This window comes from Theropithecus gelada, chromosome 9, assembly GCF_003255815.1.
Source record: "Theropithecus gelada isolate Dixy chromosome 9, Tgel_1.0, whole genome shotgun sequence".
Taxonomy (NCBI): Eukaryota; Metazoa; Chordata; class Mammalia; order Primates; family Cercopithecidae; genus Theropithecus; species Theropithecus gelada.
Window position 1 is genome coordinate 89081713 of NC_037677.1, and position 11632 is coordinate 89093344.

Below are 11632 nucleotides of genomic sequence, written 5' to 3' on the forward strand. Positions count from 1 at the left end.
TTAAATAATGCAGGGGTTAGGGGTGCTGTCCCACCCCATGCAGTTGAAAATTTGTGTATAACTTTTTTTTTTTTTTTTTTAAAAGACAGAGTCTTGGTTTGTCGCCAGGCTGGAGCGCAGTGGGATGATCTCAGCTCACTGCAACCTCTGCCTCCTGGGTTCAGGGTTCAAGTGATTCTCCTGCCTCAGCCTCCCGAGTAGCTGGGATTACAGGCATGAGCTACTGCACCGGCCTTGTATAACTTTTCACCCCCCCCAGAACTCAGCTATGAATAGCTTACTGTTGACTGGAAGCCTTACTGATAACATAAACAGTCCATTAACACATATTTTGTATCTGTATTATATACTGTACTCTTACAATAAGTAAGTTAGAGGGAATAAAATGTTATTTTAAAAGGCATGAGGAAAATATATTTACTATTAAGTGGAAGTGGATCATCATAAAGGTATTTGTCTTTATTGTCTTCATGCTGAGGAGGAGGAAAAGGATGAAGAGGAAGAAGAGGAGGGGGAGGAGGAGGAGGAAGGGTTGGTCTTGCTGTCTCAGGAGCAGCAGAAGTGGAAGAAAATCTATGTATAAGTGGATCCACATGGTTCAAGCCCATGTTGTTCAAGGGTCAACTGTAACTATTTTCTTACAACTATCACCCAGTCTTTTTCTCTTTTTAACTGACTAGTCAGTAAGTAAACCCATCCCCTGTTCATAATTTTTTTGCATTTTTCAATTCTAGAATTTCCATCCAATTACTTTTTATAGTTTTCAGCCAAAGTACTCCATCTTATCTTTAAAGTTTTTGAAAATTCAATTTTTAAAAACTTTATTTGGGCTGGGCATGGTGGCTCATGCCTATAATCCCTGCACTTTGAGAGGCCGAGGTGGAAGGATTGCTTGAGGCCAGGAGTTCAAGACCAGCCTGGGCAACATAGGGAGACTTTTTGTCTCTACAAAAATTTTAAAAATTACACCAGTGTGGTGACATGCACCTGTAGTCCTAGCTACTTGGGAGGCTGAGGTGGGAGGATCACCTGAGCCCAAGAGTTGAAGCTGCAGTGAGATATAATCACACCACTGCACGCCAGCCTAGATACAGAGCAAGATCCTGCCTCAAAATCTTGTTTTACAACTCCATTAGCTGTATGGTGCTTTTTTTTTTCCACTGTTATAATAACTTTAATTTAACTTGCATTTTACAGAAGTCTAGGAACGATTTTAAAAAAGCACCTCCTTACCCCATATCATGTTTCTTTGACAGGTGTTAAAGTAGACAATGAGTATGTCAACAGCTTGAGCATCAGCGTCTTGCAAGGACTTCAGATCAATCAACCGCTCGCCAAAAATCTTGGCAGCTTTTTTAATCTTGCTTTTAATACAATGGTACATCCACTCTGATGGCAAACCTGTACAGCCACATCTCCACAACACGCTTTGCAAAATCAGTGATTAGCAAATTAGTTAGCTTTGGCACGGAGCTTTGCTCGCTTGCCCATGACAGCCTGGAAGCCGGTTTTGATGCTGGCAACAGAACATCTAGAATGACAAGTTTCGCACTGTAGGAAATAGAGTCACGTGTCCTTTTGCAGGATTGCGTCCAGTAATCGGCACGTGTGACAAGTGACATATTCCTTGATATATCTTCTCAAGGCATTTTCTATCTGTTTCTGTTGGAATCTTCCTTTGATGACAAGTTGATTATTACCAGCTATAGAACTACTTGTACCCAATTCAGCCAACAAAAATGCAGGAGATGTTTGGGCTGACGATGTAATAGTTTACAGATATGTGTAAAGTTGACAAAAGTTTTCTTGGTTCCTAGTCGGACGAACTGTGGAGGTTTCATGACAAATTTCCTTTTCTCCCCAGCAACCAGATCTGGATTCTTTTCCCTCGTGATGTTGAACACTCAATTCAGTAGTTCCTCATATGTGTAGTCTCTTTCTGAGCCTGCCCAAGCAGGGCCTATCTGATTACCGAAACCCCGTTTCTATTAAAAATAAAAAAAGTAGCCGGACATGGTGGCAGACACTTGTAATCCCAGCTACTCGGGAGGCTGAGGCAGGAGAATTGCTTGAACCTGGGTAGCGGAGATTGCAGTGAGCTGAGATTGCCCTATTACACTCCAGCCTGGGCGACAAGAGCAAAACTTCGTGTAAAAAAAAAAAAAAAAAAAAAAAAGAAGAACCTAATAACAGTACACTTTCAATTATTCTCTTTAATCTTTTCTATGATTGCTTTTATTTTATTTATAAATGTGCAATAAACCCACAATACATTCCACTATATTTCTTTTTGAAAGTTAATAATTTTTAGAGATCAAAAATAAACGTAAAGAAGTTTTTATATGTAATTTTAGTCATTTCCAGAAATCTTCATTTTTTGTGTGTAGATTTCTTTGCTTTGTGTGTAATATCAGATTCTGTGCTATCATATTCCTCTTGCTTAAAGAACTTCCTTTTTTTTTGAGGCAAGCTCTTGCTTTGTCACCCAGGCTAGAGTGTAGTGGCACAGTCACAGCTCACTGCAGCCTCTACCTTTTGGGCTCAAGCAGTCCTCCTACCCCAGCCTCCCAAGGAGCTGGGACTACAGGTGTGCACCACCATGCCTGGCTACTCCTGGGCTCAAGTGATCCACCTTGGCCTCCCAAAGTGCTGGGATTACAGACGGGAATGACCACGCCTGGCCTAAGAACTCCTTTTAACATTTCTTTTCTTTCTTTCTTTCTTTTTTTTTTTTTTGAGATGGAGTTTCACCTTCACTCTTGTTGCTCAGGCTGGAGTGCAATGGTGCGATTTCGGCTCACCACAACCTCCGCCTCCCGGATTCAAGCAATTCTCCTGCCTCAGCCTCCTGAGTAGCTGAGATTACAGGCATGCACCACCACGCCTAGCTAATTTTTGTATTTTTAGTACAGACGGGCTTCCCCATGTTGGTCAGGCTGGTCTTGAACTCCCGACCTCAGGTGACCCACCCGCCTCAGCCTCCCAAAGTGCTGGGATTACAGGTGGGAGCCACCGTGTCTGGCCAATATTTCTTATAGTACAGGACTGTTAGTAATAAATTGTTAGGTTTGTTTTCTAAGGAAGTATTTATTTTGCCTTCATTTTTGAAAAGTATTTTCATTGAGTATAGAACTCTGGTTAAAAGTGGGTTTTTTTCAATATTTTTTAAATGTCACTTTATTGTCTTCTGGTTTGCACAGTTTTAATGAAAAACCTGGTATAATTCTTATCTTCATTCCTCTGCATTTAATGTGCCTTCTGTTTTTGGTTGTCTTCAAAGTGTTCTCTTTCTGGTTTTCAGTAGTGTGGTGGGGGGGCTAGGTTGCTAGAGGGTGTTTCTTTTCTTTTGAAACAAGCATCTTGCTCTGTTGCTCAGGCTGGAGTACAGTGGTGTGATTACAGCTCACTGCAGCCTCGAACTCCTGGGTGGGAGTTGACTCCTGGGCAGGAGTCAGTACAGGGCAGCAAATGCTGAGGTTTCACAGGGGCCTCTCTGGAAACCTCGCCCTCAAGGCCCCTGCTTGTCTTAAAGAGCTCTGAAATGCCTCTGCGATCATCCTTCCTTTGCCTTAATAAACGGAACCTGGTTTTCCTCTAGTCCTACTAATCTCTTTAGCAAATTGTTGCTTGGCCATGGCCTTGGTTTGCTCTCCTGAAGATGCCTTTTCACTCTTTACCAGGCCAGGCCGTGAATTTTCTAAATCTTTCTGCTCTGCTTCCCTTTTAGTGATACATTCAATCTTTAAATTATTTCTCATCAGGCCTGGCGCCATGGCTCACGCCTGTAATCCCAGCACTTTGGGAGGCTGAGGTAGGTGGATCACTTGAAGCCAGGAGTTTGAGACTATCCTGGCCAACATGGTGAAACCCTGTCTCTACTAAAATTACAAAAATTAGCCAGGCGTGGTGCTGCACGCCAGTAATCTCAGCTACTCAGGAGGCTGAGGCAGGAGAATCGCTTGAACCTGGGAGGTTCAAGTGAGCTGAGCTGAGATAGCACCACAGCACTCTAGCTTGAGCGACAGAGCCAGACTCCATCTCAAAAAAGAAAAAGAAAGAAATGAAATTAATTATTTCTCATCAGTTCCTTCGTGGGAGTAAAAAAATTCTTTCTATCCTCTCATATCTTACTACATGCAGTTAAAAGTAGCCACGAAGCTCCTTCAATATTTTGCATCTTAGAGATTTTTCCACGAGATATTCTATTTATTTTTTATTGTTGTTTATTTTTTTGAGATGGAGTTTTGCTCTTGTCACCCAGGTTGGAGTGCAATGGCACAATCTTGGCTCACTGCAACCTCCACCTCCTGGGTTCAAGCAATTCTCCTGCCTCAGTCTCACAATTAGCTGGGATTACAGGTGTATGCTACCACTCCTGGCTAATTTTTTTGTATTATTAGTAGAGACAGAGTTTCACCATGTTGGCTAGACTGGTCTTGAACTCCTGACCTCAGGTGATCCACCTGCCATGGCCTCCAAAAGGGCTGGGATTACACGCATGAGCCACCGTGCCCAGCCCAGATATTCTATTAATAGTTCATCACACTCAAGTTCTGCCTTCCACAAAGCCCTAGGACATGGACGAAATTCTATCAAGTTCTTTGCAACGGTATAAGAAGGATGGTCTTTACTCCAGTTTGCAATATCTTATTCCTCATTTCTATCTGAGACCCATCAGAATGGCCTTCATTGTCCATATTTCTTCTTTTCTTTTTTTGAGACAGAGTCTCACTCTGTCTCCCAGGCTGGAGTGCAGTGGTGTGATCTGGGCTCACTGCAACCTCCGCCTCCCAGGTTTAAGCAATTCTCCTGCCTCAGCCTCTCGAGTAGCTGGGATTACAGGCACACACCACCATGCCCAACTGATTTTTGTATTTTTAGTAGAGACAGGGTTTCACCGTATTGGTAAGGCTGGTCTCGAACTTCTGACCTCAAGTGATCCACCCACCTTGGGCTCCCAAAGTGTTGGGATTACAGGCATGAGCCACTGAGCCTGGACTACTGTCCATATTTCTATGAACATGCTAAGCAACATCACTCTAGTAATCTCTAGGAAGGTCCAAACTTTGCCAACAGCTTTTCTCTTCTTCTGAGCCTTCTTGAGAATTGCCCTTAGTGCTCCACTCATGGCAGTCTAGGTGTTTTCTTTTTTTTTTTTTTTTTTTTCGAGAAGGAGTCTGGCTGTGTCGCCCAGGCTGGAGTGCAGTGGCCGGATCTCAGCTCACTGCAAGCTCCGCCTTCTGGGTTTACGCCATTCTCCTGCCTCAGCCTCCCGAGTAGCTGGGATTACAGGCGCCCGCCACCTCACCCGGCTAGTTTTTTGTATTTTTTAGTAGAGACGAGGTTTCACCGTGTTAGCCAGGATGGTCTCGATCTCCTGACCTCGTGATCCGCCCGTCTCGGCCTCCCAAAGTGCTGGGATTACAGGCTTGAGCCACCACGCCCGGCCCAGTCTAGGTGTTTTCTAGCCTGCTCTTCCAAATTCTTCCAGCCTCTATGCATTACCCGGTTCCAAACTTGCTTCCACATTTTCAGGCATTTGTTATAGCATCAGCCCTGCTTCTTGGTACCAGTTTTCTGTCTTGGTCCATTTTGTACTGCTATAACAGAATATCTGAAGACTAAGTAACTTATAAAGAAAAAATGTATTTAGCTCCCAAACTTTTGAGTTCTGGAGCCCGGAAAGTCCAATATGAAGGTGCCAGCATCTAATGAGGGCTTTCCTGCTGCATCATCCCGTGGTGGAAGATGAGAGAGTGGGAAAGGATGAGGGAGGGCTGACTCGATTTTATAACAAACCCACTATCTTGACAATGAATCCACTCCCATAATAACAACCTTAATCCATTCATGAGGGCAGATCATTCATGACCTAATCACCTTTTACACATCCCATCTCTCAACACTGTTGCATTAGGGGATTACATTTACAACACAAAACTTTGTGGGATACATTCAACTCATAGCATTTGCATAATTTATGAAGTTAAAAAATCAATCAACCAAAAAATTGTTTGCTCTTAAACATGGGAGAAGGAAAGATGGGCTGAGCTAAGGTTTTTGGGTTTTTTGTTTGTTTTTGTTTTCGTAGAGATGGGGTTTCACCATGTTGCCCAGGTTAGTCTTGAACTTCTGAGCTCAAAAGATGCTCTTGTTTCAGCCTCCCAGATTGCTGGGATTACAGGCATGAGCCACCATGCCTGGCCTGAACTAGTTTTTTCTACAGCTATTTTTCTGCCACTAGGCAAAATTTATTCAACTCTCCTCAAACAGAAGGAAGTAGAGAACTTACTGGGTCAGGCATAGTGCTAAACATTTTAAAACCATATGATACGAGTGTAATTATTAGCCGGCCTTTTTTTAAAAGGCTAAACTCAAAACAAAACAATAAAAAAACACACCCTGAGAAAGAGTAAATGCCTTGCCGAACGTCACAGAGTTAGGAAGTTTAGAGAAAAGTCCATACTTTTAACTACTGGGTAACACTACCTTCTATATTCAGGAATATATATAAACACTGTACAAAAAATTCAGTTGCTAAGCAAAGGTAAGAAGATGAGACTATTGTCCATGTGATATTTGGCACATTGCCACACTAGTGACTAGAGAATCTAGAGTATTAGATTCATTGAATTTCCAGCTCTTGAATCTTCATGTTATATATTTATTATAATTAAATCCACTACAATAACACCAACAAAAATCAGATAGTCTGGAGCTTTTCAGGACATTCATTTACCAATACCATTATAACAAAGCTCCTTGAGGGCAGGAGCCTTGTCCTATTAATATTTATATTCTCCACTAGATATTTATATCTAGTACGATAGACCCTGGGTAAATTTCTAACTGAAAACCTCCCTATAGTAACAGATTTCCAAAATTCAGACAAGGCACATTTATTTCAAGCAATATTTGCTAGAGAAATGCTCTACTTTACCATAAAAGAATTAGAAGAGCCCCTTGAGCTACTTTTCTCCATTATCATTATTGTAGTTGTCATTGGCATTATTATTATCACCATGGCAACTACCATTTATTAAGTGCTTACTCTATGCTCTGATTTACTGCAACAACTCATTTTATCATCACAATACTATTACGAGAAAGATATTACCATCCCTATGCTACCTGAAGGACACTGGGGCGCGAAGAAGTTAAGAAACTAATCAGGCTGGGCTTGGTGGCACACACTTGTAATCCCAGCACTTCAGGAGGCTGAGGCGGGCAGATCTCAAGGTCAGGAGTTCAAGACCAGCCTGACCAATATGGTGAAACCCCGTCTCCACTAAAAATACAAAAATTAGCTGGGCGTGGTGGGGCACACCTGTAGTCCCAGCTACTCGGGAGGCTGAGGCAGGAGAATCGCTTGAACCTGGGAGGCAGAGGTTTCAGTGAACCAAGATCATGCCACTGCACTCCAGCCTAGGTGACAGAGTGAGACTGTCTCAAAAAAAAAAAAAAAAAAAAAAAAAAGAGGAAACTAATCAAAGCACACAGTTAAATTGGTGGGACTTGAATTCAAAATCATGTTTGCATGTGACCCATTATTGGGTATATTCTCAAATAAATATAACTAATTCTACCATAAAGATGCATGCACTAGCATGTTCATTGCAGCACAGTTCACAATAGCAAAGACAAGGAATCAATCCAAATGTCCATCCAAAGTAGACTGGATAAAGAAAATGTGGTACATAGACACCATGGAATAGTACACAGCCATAACAAAGAATGAGATTATGTTCTCTGCAGCAATATGGATGGAGATGGGGGCCATTAACCTAAGCAAACTAATGCAGGATCAGAAAACCAAACACCACACGTTCTTGCTTATAAGTAGGAGCTGAACATTGAGATAAAGAAGGGAGTAATAGATGCCAGGGTCTAACTGAAGGTGGAGGGTGAGGACCGAAAAACTACCTAAAGGGTACTATGCTTATTACTTGGGTGACAAAATAGTATGTACACCAAACCCCTGCAACATGCGATTTATCTATAGAACCAACCTGTACATGTACCCCTGAAACTAAAAGTTTTAAACAATCATGTTTATTTGACTCCATTCATGCAGCTTTTCAAAAATACCTATCATGCACCTACTATATGCCAGACACTTTTTAGAAACCGGGTTCAAAATTCAAAAAGTACAAAAGTGGCAGCATAAAGCCACTTCCCATCTCATTCTCCCCTGCCTCTCTCCACCACTGTGTCTACACCACCAACCAGCTTCCCTCTTTTGAGCAACCAATGTTATCAGTTTCTGGTGAGGCCTGTAACTTCAGTCAGGGAGTTCCTTTTTGGGTCAAACCTTGGCATGGGCAATCTCTCACACCTCTCCGAATGACCTCAGACTTCTTCAATAAGCCAATCTTTTTTTTTTTTTTTTTGAGATGGAGTCTTGCCCTATCACCCAGCCTGGAGTGCAGTGGCATGATCTCGGCTCACCACAACCTCTGCCTCCCGGGTTCAAATCATTCTCCTGCCTCAGCCTCCCGAGTAGCTGGGATTACAGGTGTGTGTCACCACTCCCAGCTAATTTTTGTATTTTGAGTAGAGACGGGGTTTCACCATGTTGGCCAGGCTGGTCTTGAACTCCCGACCTTGTGATCCACCCACCTCGGCCTCCCAAAGTGCTGGGATTACAGGCATGAGCCACTGTGCCTGGCCAGCGATAAGCCAATCTTAAATAATTCAGTGTTTCAGGCCCATTTCACGTCTGGGGGAAACATGTCTCGGGAAGGCAGCTTATGTTTGAAACGAGATGAAGTCCTTATGGAACGGAAGGGTGAGTTCCTGTAGGTTAATTCACAATGTCTTTACCATGAAGCCTCTGTTTTTCTAGGAGGCGGCCATCCTCAGCTCTCATAGATCCCCACACTTAGAAAGTCCACACTGCTTCCCTTCCACCTCTGTCTGAACCGGGCTCTCTCTGACACTGGCAGCCCCACAGAACACGGGTCTTGCGACTTCTTTGTGGGCCTGGCATCGTGACATTTGTTGCCTTTTCCTTTTCTCAGAGTGGAATCTTTACAGTGCTCCTTAAAGTGAAGGATGGTGGAATTTTGTGGCCATAAGATCTGAGAGGACATTGTGAAAATTTTAAAATCAGGAACAGAATTTGGACTGGCTTTCAGGTTTTCCAATAGACTTTGAGATCTCTGGCTTACTCTGGAAGAGTAAGTCCCTCTTCCCCTACTTTCTCGGTGGTGATTAGAGGGGCACCTGGTTAGCGAAAAACATGCAAATTAAAAGGCACAGGATCAAGAGGAGCAGGCTGTTCCTCTTGAATAGAGGTGTCCATGGTCCAGACAGCATGAGTCCTGGTTTATCATTGAGATTAATAGTACCGGCCAGGTGTGGTGGCTCATACCTGTAATCCCAGCACTTTGAGAGGCTGAGGCTGGCAGATCACCTGAGGTCGGGAATTTGAGACTAGCCTGACCAATATGGTGAAACCCCATCTCTACTAAAAATAAAAAATTACTCGGGCTGTGGTGGCATGCACCTGTAATCCCAGCTACTCAGGAGGCTGAGACAGAATTGCTTGAACCTGGGAGTCAGAGGTTGCAGTGAGCCGAGATCATGCCACTGCACTCCAGCCTGGGCAACAGAGAGAGATCCTGTCTCAAGAAACAAAAAACGGCCAGGCGAGGTGACTTGCGCTTGTAATCCCAGTACTTTGGGAGGCTGAGGCTGGCGGATCACCTGAGGTCAGGAGTTTGAGACCACCCTGGCCAACATGGTGAAACCCCGTCTCTACTAAAAATACAAAAATTAGCCAGGCATGGTGGTGGCATCTGTAATCCCAGCTACTCTGGAGGCTGAGGCAGGAGAATCACTCAGACCCGGGAGGTGGAGGTTGCAGTGAGCTGAGATCACGCCACTGCACTCCAGCCTGGGCACTCCAACAAAACTGAAACTCCGTCCCCCGCCAAAAAAAGATGTTGATAGTACTTTCTCAGGACTTATTGCCTAGGAGTTTGGCTGTATATCTACAGATTTAGATTACATGTAGAAATCTCACTTCTGATATTATAACCCTCGTTTAAAATTATTATAGGGTACATTACTGGCTTTCATATATCCTTTCATCGTCTAAAAAAAAAACTACGTAGAGGCTGGGTGTGGTGGCTCACACCTGTAATCCCAGCATTTTGGGAAGTTGAGACAGGCCAATCACTTGAGGACAGGAGTTTGAGACCAGCCTGGCCAACATGATGAAACCCCATCTCGACTAAAAATACAAAAATGAGCTGGGCATGGTGGCACAGGCCTGTAGTCCCAGCTACTCGGGAGGCTGAGGCACAAGAATCACTTGAGCCTGGGAGGCGGAGGTTGCAGTGAGCTGATATCACGCCACTGCACTCTAGCCTGGGTGACAGAGGGAGACTCCGTCTCAAAAAAAAAAAAAAAAAAAAAAAAAGAACCAAACCTACCAGTTGTATTGAGATATAATTCACATATCATAAAATTTACTCATTTAAAGTTTTTTTTTGGCCGGGTGTGGTGGCTCATGTCTGTAATCCCAGCACTTTGGGAGGCTGAGGTGGGTGGATTACCTGAGGTTAGGAGTTCGAGACCAGCCTGGGCAAGATGGTGAAACCCCGTCTCCACCAAAAATACAAAAATTAGTTGGGTGTGGTAGCGCACACCAGTAATCTCAGCTACTCGGGAGGCTGAGGCAGGAGACTTGCTTGAATCTGGGAAGCAGAGGTTGCAGTGAGCCAAGATCATGCCACTGCACTCCAGCCTGGGTAACAGAGTGAACTCCGCCTTGTCTCAAAAAACAAAAAAAAAAAAAAAAGAAGAAGAAAAAGTGTTATTAAAGCTATTCACAAAGCTGTGTAACAACCACCACAATAACTGTTAGAACATTTTCATCACTCCAGAAAGAAACCCTGTATCCACCAGCAGTCACCCTTCATTTATCCCCAACCTCCTCAGCCTTGGCAAACACTACTCCACTTTTCATTTCTACACATTTGCCTATTCTGAACATCTCATATACAGCAGGGGTGTCCAATCTTTTGGCTTCCCTGGGCCACACTGGAAGAGGAACTATCTTGGGCTACACTAAAATACACTAACACTAACGATTGCTGATGAGCTAAAAAAAAAAAAAAAAAAAAAAATCTCATCATGTTTTAAGAAAGTTTCCGAATCTGTGATGGACTGCATTCAAAGCCACCCTGGGCCACATGTGACCCATGGGCCGTGGGCTGGACAAACTTGAAAGATACATACAATATGTGGGCTTTTGCATTTGACTTCTTTTGAAAATAAATCTTTTCAAAGTTCATCCATGTATCAGATGTATCTTTTTATTACCAAATAATATTCCATTGTATGGATATACCACTTTGAACATATACATTCATCATTTGAGGGACATTTGGGTTGTTTCCACTTTTTGGCTATTATAAATAATTCTGCTGTGAACATTAGTGAACGAGTTTTTGTGTGGACACATGTTTTCATTTTGTGGGAATATACCCAAGAATAGAATCATTGGGTCATGTGGTAACATTATGTTTAAACTTTTCAGGCATTGCCAGACTGCTTTTCCAAGCTGCTGCTTCATTTTACATTGCAATTAGCAAAGCATGGGGTTCCAAATCTCCACATCCTC

At 43.1% G+C, this 11632-nt stretch overlaps 1 pseudogene; it reads right to left on the reverse strand.

Annotated features, from left to right (window-relative positions):
• Positions 1-1158: 1158 nt before the first annotated feature.
• LOC112631063 lies at positions 1159-8989 on the reverse strand (annotated as a pseudogene).
• Between the last annotated feature and the right edge of the window lie 2643 nt (positions 8990-11632).